Source organism: Mytilus californianus, unplaced genomic scaffold (assembly GCF_021869535.1).
Source record: "Mytilus californianus isolate M0D057914Y unplaced genomic scaffold, xbMytCali1.0.p SCAF_6, whole genome shotgun sequence".
In the NCBI taxonomy this organism is placed as follows: Eukaryota; Metazoa; Mollusca; class Bivalvia; order Mytilida; family Mytilidae; genus Mytilus; species Mytilus californianus.
The window spans coordinates 86,031,898-86,057,063 of NW_026262712.1; the positions used below are offsets into that span (position 1 = coordinate 86,031,898).

Sequence of the window (25,166 nt, forward strand, 5' to 3'; positions counted from 1 at the left end):
TATAACCCTGGTTCATCAATTTTCTGCTCAGACACTGGTGGCGTCTTATAAAGTCTGAGTAGCAGCTGTAAGCTGTTGAACACAGAATGCGTTGGGAAATGTATATCCCATATGCAGGTGAAGTTGTTATTATGCTGCTAAGGTGGGAGAAATTTGTAATTTGAATTTAAAAATCGTTGTAGGAGTCTATTGTTAAAGGTTTCCACATATATTTATGGCAAAGCCTGTGTTGAAAATGTACATTTTAGCTGTCTATAACATGTTGCACGTGATATAATGTAACTGACACATTTAGCATGGTTACAGCTCAAGATAGTGACTAATGATAATATTTATTAAAGCTCCAAAGTCACAGTTGTATCGTAATCTATACATTAATTTCATTTTAAGACCCACCAATTGATTCAATCGTCACTAAGTGTGAGCATATTTATTTAAGGTCATTTCCAAGGTTGATTGCGTTTACGATGCTGTAATGTGTAATTGAAGGTACCAAGATATTATAACACTTTTTTTGTACTTGATACATGTGTTTATCTATGAATTCATATTTTAAAAAGTGTCAATGTTATCTCGGTTATGAATAATTCCTTTATGGATAATTTGTTAATACAGTTAACGTACATACACTGCACCTGGCAGTTTTAAAATTCTATTGAATTCATTGAGGAAGCAGTTATAAAGTTCACCCATATAATAAACATATTTATTTCTTTTTGTATATAATAAAAATGAACACAGTCGGTCTGATATAACAGATTGGTGAATAAACCTATGGCAACCTAAACGTATCATTTTTTGGTTAATAAGGTAATTGTAAATCGTTAATATACAATTAATTATGTCAGTGGTATCTGTAATATTCTTCATAACTTCAATTCGCTTAATCGAGATCCTGCAGTTATATCTATTTTTATTTGCTTCTGATAGTTCAGTACTTTTACTATACTTTGGTTTCTCCCACCAACAAACTAAAAAACCGCGCCTTTTCAAAAAATCCCCATACCGTTGGGATTTTAAATCTCGAATGATAAAAATGCTGCTTTATATCGTGGTATAAGATAAAGACCTTTGGTTTTTGCAATAATTTTCCCTTATTGTCGTGTGTTTAAGCACAAAATTATCAGGAAAACGAGTACCAATTGGTTCCAATGAGAACCCTTGACGGGTAATATATGTACAATGATTAGATACATAGAGTCTTTAGTTTTCTATGTTGTGTTTTGTATGATGTTGTTTGTCTTTTGTTTTTTTTCTATTTTTGCCATGGCGCTGTCAGTTTATTTTCGACTTATGAGTTTGAATGTCCCTTTGGTATCTTTCGCCTCTCGTATACATATAAGTAGCAGTTATTAATTAAAATAGCTTAAAAATCTTGAAAACAATATAAGTTACCAAGTGGTGAAGTTGAAATTTTACGGACGCCATCATTAGTTAGTTGACCATTATGGAATATCTGTTTCACAGAAGAGGACAGATATTTTCCAATTTTCCATACCACAATCCCGAATCGAAAGTAACTTACTGAGTTAACGTTGGACTTATCACCGGGTTTGTCCTTACATGAGCAACACGACGTATGCCACATGTAAAGCAGGATCTACTTATCCTTCCGGCGCACCTGAGATTTGGCCATGTCATTATCAGTTTGTTTTCGACGTATGAGTTTGAAAATCCCATTGATATCTTTCGCCTTTCTTTTAATAAACGTATAAAATATACCATAATTTTAGTGTTCTACAGTTGAACAAATGCATGAATCAGAAGCAAGGTCATATCTTATGCGAGAAAAAGTAAGAAATGCTACAATATGGTATGAGAGTGATTGTTCCATAAAACATATTCTAGTGATAAGGTTATCAGGAGCATGGGATAATTTGCTCAAATATTGCTACTAGCTTATGGTTCATATGGACCCTTCGGCTAAAACGGCTGCTTTTTCACCTCAAAATTTACTCTGAGTACAGACAAACCTGTGCATCTGGAAAAGTTTTAAGGCATAGCATGCCCTTGATAAATAAAATTCAAATGCATTGTATTTTTTAGAAAATTTAAAACTTATCTGGATTTTGCAGTGCACTTTTTTTCGTCCCTGCAGAAGATGATAAAATTAACAAACAGTTGAGTTTCACTTGATATGGTCCACTAAGGTACAAAGTTTAAATCACCAATTATTGTCAGGTATCTATTGTCCATCTTTGTCCATGTCAATCAATACAGTTCACTTCAATTATTAACTGTGGGGAAGTTCTCAAACTTCTTTCACAACTTAGTTTATTTTGGCACCTTTTGGAGGAATGAAAAAAGTGCACTGCAAAATCTTGTTAAGTTTTTAATTTTCTAAAACATAAAATATATGTGAATTTTATCTTTCTAGGGCGTGCTATATCTTAAAACTTTTCAAGATACAGATATTTGTCTGTACTCAGAGTAAATTTTGAGGTAGGAATGCAGCCATTTTAGTCAAAGGGTCCACATGAACCTTAATCAAGGGTATATAGACGAAGAAAGCTACTTGGTAGATAGAGCAAATGAACACATATTGCAGATCTCTAGATGCGAGAGTCACCAAGGGCATATGCTATAAGTATACGTAAACAAATATATATATATATATACATTTACAGTCAGACCTGCCTCAACGTTCACCTAGTTTCAGCGTGCTCTTGCCTCAACGTTCACCTCGTTTTAGCTTTCACCTGCCTCTGACGGTCACTTTCAGACCCTCCAAAATGTTTTCTCTATATTTTAACTCTTTTCAGCGGTCAATCTGATTTTCGCACGAAATCGTCATTTCAACTTTAAAAAACGACCATTTTTATGTTTTTAACAGCCAAACTATAATCATGACGAAAATATATGTGTTCAGTATCGAGGTCAAAATGAGAATCGGAACCAAGAGCTAGCAATTATAGGTGCTCAAAGTTTTATATACATATATGAATTTGTAGCAATTAAGTGCAAAAAAAGAATTGCTTCGTGCTAATTTAATGAGTCTAGCCATGTCGAACTGATGTTTTACAGTTTAATCTTATATTGTGCTGTTCTTCTCTGTCCCGTGTCATGAAGAGGGTTCAGCACTCACAAACACATTTAATCCCGCCATATAATATATGTGCCTTTCCAAAGAAAGAAGCCTGTAATTCAGCGGTTGTTGTCGTTGCTGTCTATCATATTTGTTTTTCCATTATTATTTTACCATAAATCACGCTGTTGTTTTTTTTTCGTATGGAGTTATTGCCATTTTCTCATGTCGGGATATTCTCTAGCCGTCGTGTATAAAACTACAGTTTATGTTTTGCTCATTATAGAGATGATGTTCTCTCATTCAATAATTCAAGCTTTGGTGACTATGTTGATCGCATCTATCCCATCGAACTTTCTATAAAGGATACAACATATATAGTTAATTCTGCCTCATATCTTGACTTACCTCTAGAAATTGACAATGAGGGTCGGTTGAAAACAATACTTTACGACAAAAGAGATAATTTCAGCTTCCTAATTGTGAACTTTCCTTTTCTATGTAGCAACATTCCAGCAGCGCCTGCATATGGAATATATATCTCCCAGTTGATACGATATTCCAGGGCTTGTATTTCCTATCATGATTTCTTAAGGATTGCTGCTCACAAGGAAGCTATTAAACCAAGAATTCCAATTTGTGAAGTTGATATCATCCCTTCGTAAATTTTACGGACGCCATCACGAGTTGTTTGACTGTTATGGAATATCCGTTTCACAGATGACAACGGATATGTTTCAATTGTCGTCTCCTGTTCCCCGAATGTGAACTACCGAATTAGACTTATCACCGGGTATGTACTACCATGAGCAACACGACGAGTGCCACATGTAGAGTAGGATCTGCTTACCCTTCCGGAGCACCTGGGAGCACCCCAGGTTTTGATAAGGTTCGTGTTGCTCAGTCTTGAGTTTTCTATGTTGTGTTTTGTGTACTGTTCTTTGTCTGTTGGTAATTTTTTTTTTGCCATAGCGTTGTCAGTTTTAGATTTATGAGTTTGAATGTCCCTTTGGTATCTTTCGCCTCTCTTTTATGCATAGTTCAAATGAGAAAACTCATCAAGGATATCAGGCTTATAATTTTGTACCTTTTCAATCGAACTTGAGATAAAGGATACAACAGATATAGTTAATAGATATAAGAAGATGTGGTATGAGTGCCAATGAGACAACTTTCCATCCAAGTCAAAATTTATAAAAGTAAACCATTATAGGTCAAAGTACGGTCTTCAACACGGAGCCTTGGCTCACACCGAACAGCAAGGTATAAAGAGCCCCAAAAATTACTATTGTAAAACCATTCAAACGGGAAAACCAACGATCTAATCTATGTAAAAATCGAGAAACGAGAAACACTTATGAACCACATCAACAAACGACAACTACTGAACATCATCTTCCTGACTTAGAACAGGTGCAAACAATTGCAGCGGGTTTAAACGTTTTATTGGTACCAAACATTCACCGTTATCTGAAACAATAGTGTAACATCACAACATAGAAAGACACACTATAAAATATCAATTGAAATGGCTTAACTCAATCAAAAGATATATTAACACCAGTGAACATACACTGAACAAGTCTGTCTCATATCTTGACTTACATCTAGAAATTGACAATGAGGGTCGGTTGAAAACAAAACTTTACCATAAAAGAAATGATTTCAGCCTTCGCCTCTCTTAGATATCGTTTCGGCAATACAATGTACCGGCAGGTAAGGTTTACAATTGGGTCACTTTTAATAGCATATGTATTCTTGCATTCTAATGAATCACAGTTTATGACCAAACTCAACATAAGATTAGTCTCAATTCCGTGAAATAGAAATGAAATTATCGTTTCCTCAATTATATTGTTGCTGTAAATAGTCCAGAATTTCTTATTATACTCCGTAGTTTAGCCCAAGGAACTGATAAAAATAAACTAATAAAAAAAGCAGTAATTGCCCTTTCTTTGAATTGAATATTTCTGTTTCACAAGGGGAACTCTATACTAAAAGTTACGATTAAAGATACGGTCTTTTTTCGCTCTACTGTTATTTTTTCCTTTTTTAAACGGTGATGTTTCTTTGGTCTCTTCATACGGTAATGTCTTTACCAACTAGTTCGGTATGCTCATGTCTGTTTTGAATTTAATTGAGCGATATATATGTATAACTAGTAATTTCAGTCATGATTTTGTTACCACAGTTTACTAAAATTCGTTTCTAAACTCTTTCACAGATACAAATATTTGGGTAAGAAGTTTCGCTGTATCTGTAGAAATCTGATTACAAACGGGATATAACATCCTTGCATTTACGGTGATGTTGGTTTTAAAGCTCGTAAATTAATATTCGATCCATGGAAAACTATTGGTCCTTTGAATAAAGTCATTGTTAAAAGTTGTCTATTTAACATTGTAGTAAGATCTTTAAATATCACTTTGACCAACTGTGAATACTTTAGGATTTGTACTGTTTTGTTATTTTTCATACTTTTTTTTTTAATAATTATTCTAATAAATCAACTGTTAAAAAACGGAATACTTTCTATATGTTTATGAAAGAATGAACATCTCCTTATTATGCAAAATTATATGTGTGTGTCGTCTTACATGTAGTACTGTTCGAGCATTCGATACGAGTTAGACATTCCAAGTGTGCTTACTCTTAGCAAACACTAGGTACCACCCAAGTATCTATAGTTGTTCGAATTGTTAAAGTTTGTAAATAAAAAGATATGTTAGTAACGACATGACAGTAACTAATATTAAGGAAACCCAGCAGTCGAGATTCAATATCGGAAGGGTAAAATTCGAAATTCGGAATTCAATATCAAAATAGGCAATTAGTATGGAAGCTTTTATTGAATCTCGAATGATTTTTCTAAGCATTCGTAGATTTTGGTTTTGTCTGTTTTATATATAGGCATATATCTTGTGCTATTATTTGCTAGTCTTTCACCTATTTCGGAAATGCGTCTAGTTCAGTCATGAATTTCCGTGTGTAAACACATTACATCCTTGAGTTGAATTGAATTTAAAGAGATAGGGGTCGAATATCTAAAAGACGGCATCAAAACAACTCTATAATGGTTACCATTACGAACACAAGATCACATCGAAGTTATCGTACTGCCTTCACTAATGAGCAGTGCTAATGAAATACTGCAGGTTTCCATCTTCCTAGGTTTTATTTAGTTTTACATAAACTCATTTTCACCAAGATATTATGGTTCATAATAAATGAAAAGTTATAATAACTTAGGAGGGATTATTTTATGGACCAACATGATAAATGCAGGATGTCAAGTTGGTACATTTAATGACAGCTTGGTGTATATGATTAAACAGGGACTTTCTAAAAATTTGAAACAAACACTTAGGTTATCAACAACAAATATAGGGTTATGGGGAAAGAATTGAAAATCCTTATGAATTATAAAAAAAATTTCAATGAATTAACTTTTCTTTATTCCCATCTGTTTAAACGATGATCTGTCGGTAACTTCTCATTAATATAGGTTTCAAACAGGACAGAAATCACTGGAAGTACATCTATACAGATATTTAAAATACATTTTTTGTTTAAAAGTTTTCAAGAGGCAATTATACATAAGTACCGGAAAATTCTGTGGTTAAAATGGTTTTGGATGTTATCTCTTTCTTTCTACACAAAATGTACTTCTTTATCTTTCAATAAACAGTATTTTTTGATACAATGGTTGCCTCGAGTTTTAAAACAATCTGATATATTTCAGTAATAGGCGAATAATGTTTTTGAATGTTTATTCCTAAGTTTAATTGTAAATTGCTTACATCACAATTGTACAAACAAATCCACCAATGACGTTAACAAACAACCTGCAGGGTAACATATTCTGATTTGTATGTTTTAATGGTTTAGCTATAAGTTTATTATTCTTTGTAGGAATTTTAAATGTTCGACCACCAATGATCTATTTAATCATTTAGTTTTCTGCAGGCATGCCCAATTTCAAGTGCAAGTTTAAAGTTAAAATGTGGATGTAGAAACATGTATTAATACAGCTTTCAATTATATGATTTTTGATAGGATTTAGATAAAATCTTGAAAGGTATAGAACATTGAACGGAAAACATTGCATGGATAGAACAATGAACAATCAGTGCTTATCGATTGGTCTTTAAATACACATGCCAATATTGTAGAAGATATGATCCAAACAACCATCTGAGTACAAGTCTAATATGCTAACAAATTACCTACATTAGCACAAATATATAACTGAGACAGTGACTGATCGTCTGTTTAGGTTTGAATTAATTATATATTTGCGTCTGTTTTCTCAATTTCAGGGGACTTTTCTGTCTTGGGGAAGGAATCCAAATTTATGTATTATAAATGTCAATATATCAATTCATATCATTTTTGTTTTTGTATAAACTTGATCGCATTTTATATTTGGAAGATACAATTTTAAATTACTGGCACAAAAAATACATTAAAAAGGCTTTCTTTTTTCTAAAATCTTAATGTCTAAAGATTTGGAAATTTTGAACGGTCAAATTCCATAAAGGTTAGTTATATAAGAGGTATATAATCAATAATTGTTTAAGCACTATTTTGACAAATTTTCGACATTTTAATTAATTTTCAACCATTATATAAATTACTATTCAAGCAATAGATATTACCATGCTGTTTTAGATCTACTTTAAAAAATGTATTTCTACCACGCAATTTAAATAGTCATGACTATTTATATTGAAAATTGAGAACACGTGCAAAAAAAGACAGCAATGTATGCCTTCTAGTGTTTTCAACAGTGATTTTAAGGGCACCCTATAGTGGTTTGAATATAGTTTTCCAATTTTTGTGCTTAAATTCCTGGTTTTCTTTTGGTAACTTTTTGTTATTGACGAAAACTTACCTGTGTAAGAGGGTTAAACTCTCGTTTTCATTGTAGTTACAAACTTTAATGAGTAGGGGTCCATGCATGATCTGTCAGAGTATTTTGAAACTTAACGTTGCAATATATTGTAGGGTATATTGAATATGACCAGTTTTTTATTACCCTTTAATAAAAGTTATCAAAAGCAAACCAGGAATTTAAGCAAAGATTGGAAAACTATATTGATCAAGTTAATTTCTTCCCAGAATACCCAGTTGTCAGCACTGTTGTGTTAACATGAATTATCATTGATATAGTCATAGTTACCAAATAAAAAATTAAAACAACATTTTAAAAATATCATGTGTCTATAAATTTTACAAAACTTAGAATTTTTCGAAATACTTTAAATTTTCTTCCCCAGGAATATATTACCTTAGCTTTATTAGGCAAAACCTTTCGAAATCGTAGGTCATCACTTTGTACTTTATTTGGCCTTTTTAACCTTTTTCATTCGAGTGTCACCGATGAGATTTAGAAGACGAAACGCGAGTCTGGCGTACAATATTTAAATCGTATTATCTGTTATGAGTTTATTTACATACTCTTTTTTATAATTGTTTCACGACATATATGTAATTTCTAGTCGACATTATTTTATTCTATGGTATAACGGGATCCGGATATTCTATGCAAAGCAAACATTAGAAAACTAAATTTTTCAAGTAGATTTAAATAAGATTCCATAATTTTCCTACTCGGTATCATCACATGCCCTACATAAAGTTAATACGAAAGACTAAATGTTGAAATAATAATTTTGCCTTTCATGCATGGTAAAACTTCAACATAATAATGCAACAAAAACAGATGATTCAGTGAAGTTTAAATTTCCGATAAGGTTTGTTTTCAGGAGCTCTCCGGGTTACCACTGTTGGTGGACGTTTCGTTCTCGAGGGTATCATCAGCCCTGTATTCAGAACTTTAGCTGGCATGAGGTATCATTGATTCGTCATTTTCTGTAAACCTGTTGCTTTTAAAATGAATTAATTGAAGCACTGAGATATTTTAACACCCAGGCATGCATAGCCTTGGAAAGTTTGGTACAACTTTTCGGTTTTTAATGTTTTTTAACTTCATTATTGATTTCGTCTTTCAACTGGTATGATTCGAGTCCACTGATGAGTCTTAGTAGACAAAACGACCATCTTACGTACTAAATGATAAGCCTGGAATCTTTAATGCGTTTGTATATAAAAAAAGATGTGTTATGATTGCCAATGAGACAACTATCCACCAAAGTTCAAATGATGTGGATGTAAGCAATCATAGGCAACCATACGGCCTTCAACAATGAGAAAAACCCATACCGTTTAGTTTGCTATAAAAAGCCTCGACATGAAAAATATGAAACAATTCAATTGAGAAATTAACGACCTAATTTATAACAAAACAGTTTACGAAAAACAAATATGACAGACATGAACCAAACCACTGAACTACATGTTCCTGACTTGGGACAGGCACAAAGAATGTGGCAGGGTTAAACATGTTGTGAGTGCTCAACCGTCCCCCAAATCTATAAAAATCAGTAGAAAAAGGCTTTACTCATCAGATCGATACAAAGCAGAAAAACATCAAACATCAAACAAAAACACAGACCGGACGTGGCAGGGTATTTATCCATCCCTTATCCCTAACAACGAAAATGATACTAAGTACAGATCTGAGAGTACTCCCAATTACTGACATCTAGTTCAAAGCCAATAACAACTAATAAAACTTCATGTATCAAAGACTTAAATAGCAATCAGTACACATCCAACATCCAATGGTTTTAATGTAAAGTTGTCATTAAAAGTCAGAGAAAACATGACCTTGTGCAATGCCACTTTTCAGAATCTGAAACTAGTTTATTGTTTAAATTGTCCTGGTCCTTATAACAATTATATTTCCATTTTGTGTTGAGAAACAGTTATAAATTAGACTGATTTTCATAATTATGTGTTTGACAGATTCTTATAATTTTTCAAAACAAATCTCTTTAATAAAAGTCACACTATCACACATTAAACTATGCAATATTTTTCTACTAATACATATCCCAAACTACATATATTTGATTGTCATATTAAAAATATACTGAAAAACTTTAACAAAAAGAAAGTAGATGTTCTACAGAGCCTGTGTCGCATACCTAGGTCTATAATCATCAACAATGGACCCTTTCCACAATTGTGGATTTAAGGGCAATCACTCCTATCAACTGTCCACAAACGATTTGGGTAAAATTTGACTGAATTTGAATTTGTAGATCTTGTCTTGCTGTTCCTTTTTTGCTACTTGAAGTGTCTATCTATCTTTTATACTTTTTTCAGATAATAATAAAAAAATGATAAAATATTGTCATCAAAGAAGTCTAATAAGGAGTCGATTAACGGTCATGTTAACTTTTTGTAGATCTTATCTTGCTGATCATTCTCGCTATTTAAAGTGTCTATCTATCTATTATAGTTTTAAAGATAATAGGCAAAAAACTCTTACAATGGGTACAAATTGTCATTAAGGAGCAATTACTCCAATAAAGAGTCGACGGAATGTGTGATCTATTACAGTCTATTTATTGAACGCCAAATAAATGGTAAAAATGGTCATTTTAGGGCAATAACTCAAATAAGAAGTCGTTAGACGAGTTTGGCTATTTCAGCTTATTTGTAGATACGTTTTGTTGAACATTTTTGCCGTTTAAAGTGTTTGTTTATCTACTATAGTTTTCAAGAGAAAAGGCAAAAACACTAAAAATGGGTACGAATCGTCATCAAAGAACAATAACTCAAATAAGGAGTCGTCGAATGATTTCAACCGTTTTGACTTATTTGAAGATATTTTTTCACTGATCATTTTTGCTAATATAAGTTTCCATTTATCTATTACTGTTTTTAAGACATTATACAAAAAAGCAAAAAATGGGTGAACACTGTTATTAAAAGGCAATAACTCTAATATAGAGTCGCCATACAACATGGAACCTTATTTGTAGATCTTGCTGATAATTTTTTATTTTAAAATTGCTCTCTATCTATCATTGTTTTTAAGATAATAGGCAAAATTGAAAAACAATGGTACAATTCTATCATTTAAGGTCAATAACTCCTATAAGAAGCTTAAGTCGTCTGACAGTGTTCATGTAAATAGACAATATGTAGATCTCATCATTTTGAACATTTCTATCCATGTCAGATTTTCTCTGTTCACAACAGTTTTCAAGATAATAGATAAAAATTTCATTTTACCCCTATGTTTTATTTTTAGCCATGTCAGACATATTTGTTGACAAGCAGGGTCAACGGACACATTTTTCAACCCTAATAATGATTGTGCCGAAGTTTGGTTAAATTTGTCCAGGTAGTTTCAGATGAGATTTTTGTAAACAGTAAACAGTCGACGACGACGGATGCCAAGTAATGAGAAAAGCTCACTTGGCCCTGTCTTGCCTGTGAGCTAAAAAGAATCGAGAACAAACTTGCAAAAGGTTGAATAAGAGAAGAGACTTTATAGAGACCATGAAGGAGAGAAGAGACTTCTATGAGCCTGAGTTACTCATTGGGATATATATTTATCAAATAGCAAATACAGGCGCTACGTAAAGAACCCAAGAAATTAAATATGGTGAATACCTCCTCAAGAAGTGTTGTGTATGGTTTGTATTAATTTCTTTTAACAATGAAAACAACATTTATAAATTGCATGCGTCCAAAGCGCTTTTGTGGATCTGTTCTTGAAAAGAAATATATAAAAAATCATGTTAATTTTAATTCTACTGAGTATTTTCAAATATGAAATTAACAATCATTTTGACGGACCTTCATTTGAACAGCCCTATTAACTTTCATTTTAAACTGGGTCTTTGGTTTTTAAATGATGTCTTTTTTGAAAATAAGAATACTGGACCCATTTGTAGTCATCCATTCATTTTGGACGTTTTATCAGGAAAAACGTAACAGCATACGGAGACCATCTCTGCATGGCTTGCCTTTCTTTCACTTCATTTGATTTTAAAAAGAAAATCAAGTGTATTTTCTCTTGGGGTTTCAATGTAACCTTTGGAGACATATTAAATTTCGAATGAAAGAAAAAATATTTCTTAGAGATCTGCACATAAAAATATTTGGAAAGTGTGGTTTCAATTGTCTCCGTACTTCTTTCTTTGAGTAGATCTTTCAGTTTCTGGTTAATTAGACCACCCTTTCTGTCCCTTAAAGTCATTTTGAACTTTCTTTCAGTACCAATTTTCCTCGAATGTGACCTATTAAATTAGACGTATCGACCGGTTTGTACATACATGAGCAACACGACAAGTGCCGCCTGTGGGGTAGGATCTGCTTACCCTTCCGGAGCACCTTAGATCACCTCATGGTTGAGTAAGCACTCGTGTTGCTTTGTCTTTATTTTTTTATGTTGTGTTTTGTGTTTTGTATTTTGGTCTTTCTTTTTTTGCCATATCGTTGTCAGTTTAATTTCGACTTATATATTTGAATGTCCATTTGGTATCTTTCGCATCTCTTTTACTGAACTTCACTGCATCCATTTTTGAAAACAAAAAGAATGTAAATTGACGATATGATTTCAATGTAAACGTTGACCTCCGCATGCGTTAATTTTGAATTTCCGATAGCCAAAACAAAAAATGAATATTTTCAAAGGAACATAGCTGTGAAGTTTTGTACCATTTGGTTCAGAGATTTTCCTAAGTTACCCAAGCAGAAATTAGAAAATGTCATGAAGACCACGTTTTTGGGGCGAATAAACACCAGTCATACCATTCAGATATGATCTTGTGAAGAACATCTATCCCCAGTTAAGGTTCATTCTGCACAGTGGCTCTCAAGAAGATGTTCAAAAGGTGAAAATCGGACTAAATGACACCAAGTGACGACCAAAGCTTAAGTGGCCTTTGGGCAAGTGTCCTTAAAATATAAAATTTTAAATAATACATGACTTCAAATTTGTAAGTCTTGATTATCTGTATAGAACTTTAGAACCGCTTAAAGATATTCAATAGTTAAAGGTTGCAAGCGAAATCCTAAACAAACGACAAACCTCAAGACTCTGATGCACTACTGAAGAACTTGGCATCACAAGCTGATGAGAGATAAAATGCATACATGTTAACACGTCAATAACACAACAAAAGCAGATCGTTGAGTGTCCTTGAATTTTACTTATCAACCTGTATGAATTTGTATGTTTTAAGAAAGACCATGGATTAATTTTTTGTATGATTAGGCAATAATATATCAGATTACTAGTAGAACATCAGTGTCTAGTCTCTTAGTCATGAATGAACCTTTGTTTTCTAGAAGTACTCTCCTATATCCGATTAACGAAATGTTTAGAATCGCCGATTGAAATATGGTTCAACTCGTGTTCGTCCTTATCATGACTTTTATTTGATTTGAGCGTCATTGAAGAGTCTTTTGAATTCGAAACGCCCGTCTGGCGTACACAATTTTAATCCTGGTTTCTGTGATGAGTTTAATTTATTTATATACGGATAAAAGGAGATGTGGGGTATACTTTTATGAAACAACAGTACAACAGCAGATAATTTCAAAGCATGTTAAAACAATAAGTTTACTTTATGACATATGATGGTGCATGAGGAATTAATATGCAGGGGCTGATTTCTAGAGAATTTAATGTATTCCCCTTTATTAGATAATAAGTTATAATATATTTGTACTATTGCAGTTTTCTTCATCTAAATCTTTCCTTGGATGATTAAAAATTTAACGATAGGCGGGAAACATCTTCAAGGTAGTAAGTATAAAGAAAAGGAGATGTGTAATTGCCATTGAGACGGCTATCCACCAGAGATCGTATAACGATCGTATGACAAGGAAGAAAACAAATGAAGGGCACTGTACGTCCTTCAACATTGGAGTAACTGATTGTATGTATACAAGCATAACCCTAAAAGAATGTACATCTTCAGAGGATGACACAGTTTCACTGTGTATTCATTTAAAATTGACCGTGTAAATAATTAAATTTTATGGTGTTGTAGGTATAACGTTTAACCACAATTTGATACATATAGAGTTTGTCAAGTTTCTGGCCGTGCCAATTTCTACTGGTTATGATTCGGTTCAATTGTTGGATTATGCAGGAAGTAGGACACATTTATACATCGATTTCCGTAATAATTTCCTTTTGTTGTCACTATACGGTAGATAATTTATAATCGTATAATTATCTACAATTTTATTTGCCGTAAATGCAACACGTGCAGTGTAGATAATTTTAATTCCGTACGGGGAATTTCCTTTTCAATGACCAACATCAATTTGTTAATCACTACAGTGTCTCAAATTCAAGTGTATGTTTATAAAATTTACTTCGTATTAAGTCCAACATGTTCACTATCATCCAGTTAATATAAATATCGGGTTTGTCAAGTTTCTGGTCGTGCCAATTTTTACTGGTTATGATTCGGTTCAAATCACATGTATATCAAGATATGATTTCATTGTAAACTCTCCAGGTCTTGTTCATTTACATTTCTTGAAATGTCAGCTGTTCTTACTCTCATGATTGTCTAGACTTACGATATTCTAACTGACTATAAAGATAAAGATACGTGGTAGGGTTGCCATTGAGACAAATATCCAAAGTAGTCTATATATATATATTTTTTTTAATTTTTATATTGTTGATAAATAAAAAGTTAAATATGTAATGGTTATTATCCTTCAGAGCCCTGAATATGGCAAGGTAATATATATAAATATAAAATTGAGGGAGTTAATTTGATGAAATTAAATTTTTGTTATTATATTTTACAGCTTGAAGTATGAATACTAGTCGACATTTAGTAAATATAACATTAAAATTTCGTTTATGTCAGTAAGTTAAACATTGAATTTCATTGGAAATTTACCCTACCGGGGAAAAAATAACAAAAAAACAAAGCTATTGTTTAAAAAAGGGTGCATTGGCGTTTTATTCTGCACCAATATATTTGGGAATACAGACTTCTATACCTAAATCCTTGATGATTTAAATTTAACATACAAGAAACTCGATGAAAAATTCAGAAGCGTTTTTATTTTTGTGTTCATTTGATCGAAACAATACGAATGATATAAACCATAACACAGAAAAAAACGTATATCTAACATGTTGTACATCACATTCACATTTACTTATTATCTTTTCATTAATGACAGTTACGTATTTCTATCATGATGCCTATTATAATATATTAAAAATAATTGTAGTAGTTACTGTAGATCTACGAACACTGGACACTTTTAATTTGCAAAACACTCATTTGCAAATCCGCCGCCGCCTCTCCTTAGACCTACAGTGTCGTGTAAATAACCAAAATGTGCGGAATTACATGGGATTCAATTATTTCATTGCTTTTCTGCTGTTATTATTATATATATTTTGTAATTTGATTTTGAAAAACATGGGATTTTCAATATCCCATGGGATAGGGCAAATCCCATGGGATTGACCATTATCCCATGGGATTTTGGTTAAATCCCATAGGATTTTTTTGGGTCCCATGGGATAATTGTAGTCCCATGGGATATTTGTTGTCCCATGGGACAAAAAAAATCCCATGGGACTATAATTATCCCATGGGATTTTTAATATCCCATGGGACAAAATAAAATCCTATGGAATTCAAATTATAAATATACAGTAATGTGTATGTTACAATGAATTCTGATTGGTAGTAAAAAGTTTATAATATATATATGAGTGTATTTTGGTTTTTTTCATTTTGTCACAAACATGTTTTGAATTTGTTTATATGACAATAAAGATTATTATTATTTTGGAAATATAATAATATTTAAAGTAAAAAAATAAAATCCTTTAACTGAAATAAAATGATGACGTCTTAATAAAAGAAAAAAATATTGATTTGAAATCTTTGTCTTCTTTGTTTTATTATGAAAAATAGAACTGAAAAAAATATTTCATATTCTGACTGAATAAATTGACAAAGCACAGTTAATAGTTTACTCTTTTCATGAGGTAAAGTTTTCTTTGTTATAGTTCCATTGCAATACATGAATATGCAAACGATTTGAATCTTATTCCTTTGTGGTGTTCATTATATTACATTTATATTTGTAAATTTATAAAATAAACATTTTTCCTGTTAATTTTTAGTTTTCTTGTTTCAGCTTGCTATGAACAATTATTCAGTCCACTAAATAAGAGTCAAGTAAATAAATTATTTCATCCACTAGAATACTCCTACAATTCTTAGACAAAACATTTTTGCAATCTGTTCTTCAAAAATCTTCCTCCGTACATCTTTATTGGATGGAGCGATTTAAATGAGTGGACAAAGCAAGTTCATTTGGACAACAAAATACTAATATATTTTTTCATTCCTCCTTTCTTTCAATTGATAATTACGTTGTTGCATTTACATGATTAAGTTCTTGAGCATCTATGATCATGATGATATGACTCCTTTTTGTTTATAGTCATTATGTTGAAATTTCCTCTTTCTTATGTAGGAAAAAAAACACATTCCATTTCAAATTAATAAAAAAGTCACACTTTGTAGAAAAATATCAACTTTAAGTTTGCTGTTCAGTATTGACCTGTTGAATGATGATCATGAAAATCAAGATGTCTGACCTACAAATACACAAAACTCAAAAATTATAAATGAAGAGAAATACAGCAATAAAATGGCTATTTTATCATGTTTATGTACATTTTGATAAAAATTTCATTTGAATATTTAAATTTGTAAGAACTCTTATTTCAGTGCTTTGTGTCTATGGTTTTCATATTACCGGTAGTTGTTTTTTGTGCCTTGTTGCAGTCTTTTGAGTTAAGCCAATTGCAACAAACAGTTTGTTCAAATGTTGTGCTGTTATTAAAACCACTGTCCCAGGTTAGGGGTGGGTTGGGTGCTCACTAAATGTTTATTTTATTAGTTGATATTTGCTTTGAATTAGCTGTCAGTAACTGTGAGTACTAATAGATCTGTATGTTGAGTTTTTTGTTAAAGGGAAAGAATAAATTTCCAGCCACATCCGGTCTGTGTTTTTGGTAACTGTTTTTCTGCTTTGTTGCATTCTAATGAGTTAATAAAATTGAGAATGAAAACGGGAATGTATCAAAATAACCTGACCCAAGAGCAGAAAAAAACCCTTTTCAAGTGATTTTATAGTGAACTGACACTTACACCACTGTCCTTAATTAGAGGAGGATTTGGCACCAGCAAACATGTTAAACCTTGCCACATTTTGTAAGTGTCTGTCCCAAGTCAGGGGTCTATTATTCAGTGGTTGTCAATTGTTGCTATATATCATATTTGTTTTTTGTTTATTGTTTTGTGCAAAAATCAGGCACTTAGCTTTCACCTTTGTGGTGTTTCCCCCAAGCATGTTTAGCATGGATAGACACCATGCCCTTTTTAAATGACTTTATTGAATTGTTTTCCATTTGTTATTTCATGGCCTTTTATGGATTACTATGCAGTATAGGGTTTGCTCATTGTCGAAGGCTGTACAGTGAACTAATTTTGTTAAATATAATGTCATTTGATCTCTATTGGAGAAAAGTCTCATTGGCAATCGTACCGCTTCTTATTTTTATATCAACCCTGCCATATTTTGCCTGTCATTATTTACAGGTCATCATTGGCCTCTAATAAGTAATTGCATTGCTTACATCCACTTATTTTCATAATAATCATTATTCAAGGGCAATAACTTTTATAGAAGTGGACTTACCATTTAGGCTTTGTTGACGTCTGTAAATCTATTTTTGTTGATAATTTCTTTTGTTTATAGTTTCCCTTTATCTTTAATGTTCTTGCCCTACACATAAAAGGGTAAACATTATCATTTAATGACAATAACTACTATTATATAATGAGTAGGCAACTGACAATTTTGGATCATTTGTATCTTGTCTTGCTCATCATTTTTGCTTGATATTATCAATATTCTATGAAAATGAGGTCACAGTAATATTAAACTTGGCAGACAGACATCTTCTTATTTTTATATGACACCTTGCAGTCATGCCATACACCAACAAATAGACATATGCTTATAATATCTGATAAAATGCTCCGCTTGGTGCAGCTTGATACGACCGTAGAGGTAAAACCCTGAATAGTTGGGGCAAGTATGGACACAACATTCAAGCTTGATACAGCACTGAATTTGGATTGTGATTAAATATTTGACACAGCATAGGTTTCTGACACAGAATGAATGTGGTCTAAGAACTTAAAAAATTTTAATTTACCTATTCAAACCATATCATTATTATTTGCTTTTATATATAAATCAGAAATAACCAATTTAAAATGGAAAATTTTAAAGAAAAAAAAAAGGAAAAAAAGGGAAAAAAAAATCTCCCCCCTCAAATATTTTGAACCCCCTTATGATTCATCACCCCAAACTCAATCCCAGCCTTCCCTTTGTGGTATGGTACCTTGCAGTACAATTTCAGAGAGATCCATACACTTATACACAAGTTATTGTCTGGAAACAGAAAAATGCTTGTTTTTTTTTTTTGCCCCTTTTTGGCCCCAAATTCCTAAACGTTTAGGGCAATTACCCCCAAACTCAAACCCAGCTTTTCCTTTGTGATATGGAACCTTGTAGTACAATTTAATAAAGATCCATTCACTTACACACAAGTTATTGTCCTGAAACTAGAAAAATGCTTGTTTTTTGCCCCTTTTTGGCCCCTTATTCCTTAAATTTTGATTTTTTACCCCCAAAATCAATCCCAGCCTTCCCTTAGTGGTATGGTACCTTGCAGTACAATTTCAGAGAGATCCATACACTTGAACACAAGTTATTGTCTGGAAACTAGAAAAATGCTTATTTTTGGCCCCTTTTTGTTAAATATTTTGGGCAATTACCCCCAAACTCAATTCCAGCTTTCCCTTTGTGATATGGAACCTTGTAGTACAATTTTAGAAAGATCCATACACTTACACACAAGTTATTGTCATGAAACTAGAAAAATTCTTGTTTTTTGCCCCTTTTTTGGCCCCTAATTCCTAAAATTTTAAAGCAATTGCCCCCAAAATCAATCCCAGCCTTCCCTTTGTGACATGGTACCTTGCAGTACAATTTCAGAGAGATCCTTAAACTTGAACACACGTTATTGTCTGGAAACTAGAAAAATGCTTATTTTTGGCCCCTTTTTGGCTCCTTATTCCTAAACGTTTTGGGCAATTACCCCCAAACTCAATTCCAGCTTTCCTTTTGTAATATGGAACCTTGTAGTACAATTTTAGAAAGATCCATACACTTACACACAAGTTATTGTCATGAAACTAGAAAAATGCTTGTTTTTTGCCCCTTTTTTTGCCCCTAATTCCTAATATTTTGAGGCAATTACCCCCCAAAATCAATCCCAGCATTCCCTGTGTGATATGAAACCTTGTGGTACAATGTCAGAGAGATCCATACACTAACACACAAGTTATGTCTGGAAGTTACAAAAATGCTTATTTTTGGCCCCTTTTTGGCCCCTAATTCCTTAACTGTTGCTACCATAACCCCCAAAATCAATCCTTATGGTAAAATTTCATAGAGATCCATTCACTTAAACTAAAGTTAGAGTGCGAAAACCAATGTGTATTGGGACGACGACAATGCCAACGTCATACCAATATATGACCGCAAAAATTTTTTGCGGTCGTATAAAAAACCAAGAATACTTAGCATTGACCAAAGAACCATAAAATGCGATCATGGTTATATGAATCTGCCAGACAGACATGCACACCTTACAATCGTTACATCTGCCAAATATAATTTACCTGTTGCTTAAAGCATATGATAAACTGACAAAACAATGCAAACTTTTCATTGACCAATGAACCATGAAAATGAGGTCAAGGTCATATAAAACATGCCAGACAGACATGTGCATCTCACAATCATTCCATTCACCAAATATAGGGGCCTTATTCATGTTATTGCTTACAGTATCCGAAAAAAACCACAAAAACTAAACATTGTCCAATGTACTATGAAAATAAAGTCAAGGTAAGATGAAACTTTTCAGTCAGACATATGCACCTTACAATCATTCCATACACCAAATATAGTTGACCTATTGCTAATTTGAAAATAAGAAAATAGAAAAACTGACCAAAAAACAAAAAAATAACATTGAGCAATGAACCATAAAAATGAGGTCAAGGTCGAATAAAACATGCCAGACTAACATGTACATCCTTAAAAATTTTCATACACCAAATATACTTGACATGTTGCATACAGTATTAGAAAAACTGGACATTTTTACCTAGGAATAGTGATGTCATGGACTAGGAAAATTAGGCTGGGGACATAAATTACTGACATCGGACTAAATATACTAGTAAATTCTGTATCCATGGACTTTTTATACTAGCTATATTTGTCTGACCAGACAATTTATCTCTTACACTAGTTCTCAGAGAGACATGTCACCTTACCTTGACACAATATTCTGGCTCTGAACAAACCAGTATTTGCTCTTACTCCTTAATAATACTGCGTGCTTAGGGGAGAAGCAGCAAATACCAACTTTAAAGTCTTTGGTTTTACCCGGTTGGGTTCAAAATAAACAACCTTCTGCACGTGAGGTGAACACGCTACCATGAGACCAGGCAGTATAATATAAGGAGTTTACCCAAGATTTAAAGTTTCCAAGTTTTTGCAAAAACTGGATCAAAATCATCATTGAAAAGCAATAACTTTTTAATAAGATTTAAGTTTCTCTTTAATTATTACAGTTTTCGAGATAAAAAGGCAAATTCAAGAAATATGAAGAAAAAAAAAAAAAATGGTGAAAATCTGTATTTAAGGCAACAACTCCTATGAGTCAGCTGCCAGTTTTGATGCAAATGGACAGTACATTTTTTTTTTCAACATTCTGAACATTTCTACCCTTGTCAGATATTGTCTATCTATTTTAGCCTTTTGTAGCTTATAACGCAGTTTGGCTTTTTAGCCCATTGTTGAAATCTGTACGGTGACCTATATAGTTGTTAACTTCTACGTTTTTAGTTTCTGTTGAAGAGCCGTCACATTGGCAGTGATACCATATTTGTATATGTTTTTGTCATGTAGGTGTAAGGAGACAACCTTTTGATTTTCTGGGGGGATAAAGGGGGAGACAGATTTTTTATCACCTGGCCTGGTAAGTTTTTCAGGGTTCGTAAGGATAGAAAACCCGGCAAATTGTAACAAACCCCTGTGGTACGACCATATTTGCCAAAAGATTAGTCCAAATAATTAAGACGTCTTGCAAGGCTATTTTAACTTTTTTCTGGGCACGTAATAGGCAAAGTTGTGACTGAGTGCGGAAATATGAAGATAGATAGATAGAAAAATTATAAAGGGACATAACTGAAGAACGGTAAAAGTGACGCTACCCAAATTTGAACTTGATCTGAGTTTTGTGGTAATAAGCATTGTGTGCAAGTCTCATAATATTTGGTTGAGGCTAACTTAAGTAGAGAACAGAAACTAAAAATTCAGCAATTTTTCTATTTGTAAACACGCATAACTCTATAGCTAGAACGGTTGTGTATAAGTTTTATAACATTTGGTTGAGACAAACTAAAGTTAGAGAACTGAAACGAAAAATTCAGCAATTTTTATGTTTATAAAGGGACATTACTCAAGAATTGTAAAAGTGTCGCCACCAAATTTCGTACTTAATCTGTATTATGTAGCAATAAGCATTGTGTATAAGTTTCATAACATTTGGTTGAGGCAAACTAAAGTTAGAAAACGGAAACAAAAAATTTGTACTTGATCTTAGTTTTGTGGTAATGAATATTGGGTATAGGTTTCATAATGTTTGGTTGGGGCAAACTTAAGTAACAGAATGGAAACTAAAAATTTGCAATCATTCAATTTATAAAGGGGCATAACTCAATAATGGTTAAAGTGACACTACCCAAATTCAACTTGATCTGTGTTTTATCAGTGGAAGTCAAAATTAAACATTGCATTGTATAAAGCATTGATTGTAGTTGATTCAACTATAATAATGGACAAAGGAAGATAATTCCAATTTTAAAAATTACTTGATATTTAGAAGAAAATAAAAATTTTGCAATTTTTCCATTTATAAAGGGGCATAACTCTAGAACGGTTAAAGTGACGCCACCAAAATTCAAACTTGATCTGTTTTTTGTGGTAATAAGCATTGTGTATAAGTTTTATAACATTTGGTTGAGGCAAACTCAAGTTAGAGAATGGAAACTAAAAATTTTGCAATTTTTCCATTTATAAAGGGGCATAACTCTAGAACGGTTAAAGTGACGCCACCAAAATTCAAACTTGATCTGTTTTTTGTGGTAATAAGCATTGTGTATAAGTTTTATAACATTTGGTTGAGGCAAACTCAAGTTAGAGAATGGAAACTAAAAATTTTGCAATTTTTCCATTTATAAAGGGGCATAACTCTAGAACGGTTAAAGTGACGCCACCAAAATTCAAATTTGATCTGTGTTTTGTGGTAATAAGCATTGTGTATAAGTTTTTACTTTAACATTTGGTTGAGGCAAACTCAAGTTAGAGAACGGAAACCAATTTTGGGACGTACGGACGTATGTACGTACAGACGGACAAGGGTAAAACTTAATGCCCCCACCGCTACGGCGGGGGCATAAAAAAAATAAAATAGCCTTGCTAGACGCTGAGACTACTATAACACATAGTTATAGTAGTCTCAGCTAGACGTCATAATTATTTGGACTACCAAAAGATGTAAGGGGACGACCATTTGATATTCTGGGGGGGGCCAGGAGGATTTGTTTTGGATCGGTTATTTATTTTTGTAAACTAAGAGGACAGATTATCTATTTTCTGCACTATTGAAGCAAGATTTTTCATTTTCATTAAAGCAAGGGACTGCATGATTATTTATTTTCACAACTATATTTTTATATTCGAAAACATACAATTTTTAAATTATTTGTTTATTATAAATAATTCATGTATAGCCAAGTCATTATGTACCATTTAATCAGAATTAATTATTATCCTCTGCAGAAATGAATCTCCTATATTCCCCAATGCATATACATGTATTGCATACATACACAGTATTAAAATTTGTTTGTAACTAAGGCTCTTTTAAAAGTATTGGCAAACATGTTTTGCCGAGCAGAGCGAGGCAAAATTTTTTTGAAGGGTTTTTGAACTGCTGAAGGCCCAAGAAGCTATAGAACAAATGATGCAAAATCATGCCTTCTGGGTGTTCCCCAGACCCTTTCTTAAACTGAAAATGCAAGTTCTGTTTTAATAATTTTATGACAATATTTTGGTCTCAAAGCAAAATCACGTTATAGATTCAGTGTAAGACTTAAGTTTCTAGGAACAACATCAAAAGACAAATATGCATGATAAAGCAAAAATGTAATTCACATAGTTAAGTCTGTGGCTGCTGTGTTTTTTTAAACTCATGATCAAGTTAATAATAAAATTACTAAATTACAAAATGAATGCAACACTAACAGAATACAGAAGGGCAATCAATGAACAAAAGACAAATAAATAAGAAACATTGATCCCGATAAGTCAGGGGCTACATCTGAGGGAGAACAGAACTTGCTTCTTGCAAGGCACTCACGGTGAACACAATTTGATATGGAGACAAGCGTTTGGTTTTGAAATTTCCTACATGAGGCATTTGTCTCAATGTAGTTACGGCCCTGATTTAATAAAAGTGAGGTAAGTGTTCCTGAGACAATTAACCTCAAGTTAAATGAAACCAATTTTCTGACATTTCAATAGATATAAGAAGATGTGGTATGAATGCCAATGAGACAACTCTCCATCCAAGTCAAAATTTATAAAAGTAAACCATTATAGGTCACAGCAAGTATATTTAAATAATATTTATACTTTTATTATTAATTTAAAAGATATGGGAAGTGTTTCTCGATTTTTTTTTTGGAAAAAAGATGAATTTATGAAGAATCTGGTGCCATCTCATACTTTCGATTAGACCTGCTGAGTTATTTATTTTCAATAAATTGCAAGTCAGGTAATTTATTTTCAAACTACCACAGAACAAACCATTTATTTTTGTGATTATCAAGGCTGAGTTATTTATTTTCAAAATCCTCCTGGCCCCCCCCAGAATATCAAATGGTCGTCCCCTAACCTAATTCTTACTTGTTTGGGGAAGAGGGGATTAACCGAACCAATATTATTCAATCTAAATCAGTGAACTGAATTATTGTCTTCTGCAGTAGTCCGAGTTGACATCTGTAACTAATCATGCAAATTGATAGTCAACAGTATACCTTTTTCAGAATGTCAGTTCACAAAGAATCACTGGTGATAGGGGAGTGTAACCGATAAATTGATCCTGAATCAGATAAGATTTTCCAAGGACGTATAACTAACACAATACGTCCTTGGATTTTCCCAGTAACGGAGAACCCCTTTCTTTGAGTGAATATAAATAGTGACGGGGGTCTCACAAATAAATTTAAATCTGAATTACAGGAACATCGATTAACAAAGTAAACTTACATATTAATCTCGAAGTTATTTACGGTAAAGACAGACTGTGCTCCTGAATTAAAGTATTATACATTTGTGTATTTTACTCGGGTGGGGGTGGGGGGCACTTCCTATATACAAGGTGATAGGACGTGCCGCTGGAATATGTCACTTTTCCCAGCTTGAAAATATGGGAATAGGTGGGGAAAACTATCAGAAATAAATGATAAGGTCCAATTACTTGTATATGAAAAGCCCTGTCATTTTTTCAAAGCCGAAAGTCTCGCCGTAAGTAAACATTACATACAGAATCTTAGCCTTAAATATTCCACTTTTCCAACACACCCCACGAAAACCAACCAATATGGGAAAAGGTTACAATTTTACCCATGCAATATATGAAAAGGTATACATTTTTAAGATCTAAATTATATGAATAGGGTGGGGTAACAGAACCCCAACGACATCCCCTACCTAGCACCTATTGAAGTGCCCTTCCCCCACCGGAGGTATTTTACTGCTACAAGATACGATTTGATTTGCTAATCACGCACCCGTTGATGAGCAGAGAACCATACTTTCAAGCCAGGGGCAGTCTATACTAACAGTTAGTATAGACAGTCCCTGTAAAAAGGCAGGCAAATCCTAACAGTACTGTAACTTAATGATACATGTATATCAAGTTACAGCACCTCACCCAGCACAGTTAGCACACTGGTGTGTGTCAGTCTTATAATATAAAACTGCATAGGTTCAT

The 25,166-nt window shown here is 32.9% G+C and overlaps 1 long non-coding RNA gene across 1 annotated transcript; it reads right to left on the reverse strand.

Moving 5' to 3' along the window:
* Positions 1 to 16,058: 16,058 nt before the first annotated feature.
* Positions 16,059 to 24,495, reverse strand: LOC127706536 (uncharacterized). The gene is made up of 3 exons (XR_007984530.1): positions 24,208 to 24,495; positions 17,657 to 17,743; positions 16,059 to 16,550 (listed from the first exon to the last, which is right to left on the reverse strand). It is a non-coding gene; the product is annotated as an uncharacterized LOC127706536 (long non-coding RNA).
* Positions 24,496 to 25,166: the final 671 nt, after the last annotated feature.